This window comes from Eurypyga helias, unplaced genomic scaffold (genome assembly GCF_000690775.1).
Source record: "Eurypyga helias isolate BGI_N326 unplaced genomic scaffold, ASM69077v1 scaffold31361, whole genome shotgun sequence".
NCBI lineage: Eukaryota > Metazoa > Chordata > Aves > Eurypygiformes > Eurypygidae > Eurypyga > Eurypyga helias.
In genome coordinates, this window is record NW_010230664.1 from 3,976 (window position 1) to 4,424 (window position 449).

Here is a 449-nt window from a genome sequence, read left to right on the forward strand (position 1 = left end):
CTCTCCCCTCGAGGCTGGTGCCCTCCGCCCTTAACTTGCTGTTACGTGGGGCCTGGCCCCACCGTGCTCCTCTCCCAGTTGGGGGGGGGCTGTGCTCCTCTTCCCCATGCTGAGGAGGGGGGGCTCTGCTCCCCAGCTGCTGGCCCTTGGCCTTCCGAAGCACAGAGCTGGAGGGGATGCCCCAAGCTATGCAACTTTGAGCCGTGAAGCTGCCCCAGGGCTGCTGTGCTGCCTTCCCCTTGCTGCTGCTGGAGCTTTTCATGCTGGTTTCTTTCTCCTCCAGGTTTTCTCCCCTGCTCTTTCCTCCCTCCTCTGCCCTGAGCAGCCTCTGTTACTGTATCCCTTGTTGCAGTTGATAAATGATTATATTTTTAATAAAGATATCTTTTGTAGATAACGAGCCTTGTGTCTGTCCTGCAGTGACGCCGGGGCTCGGCCTCGCCTCTGGC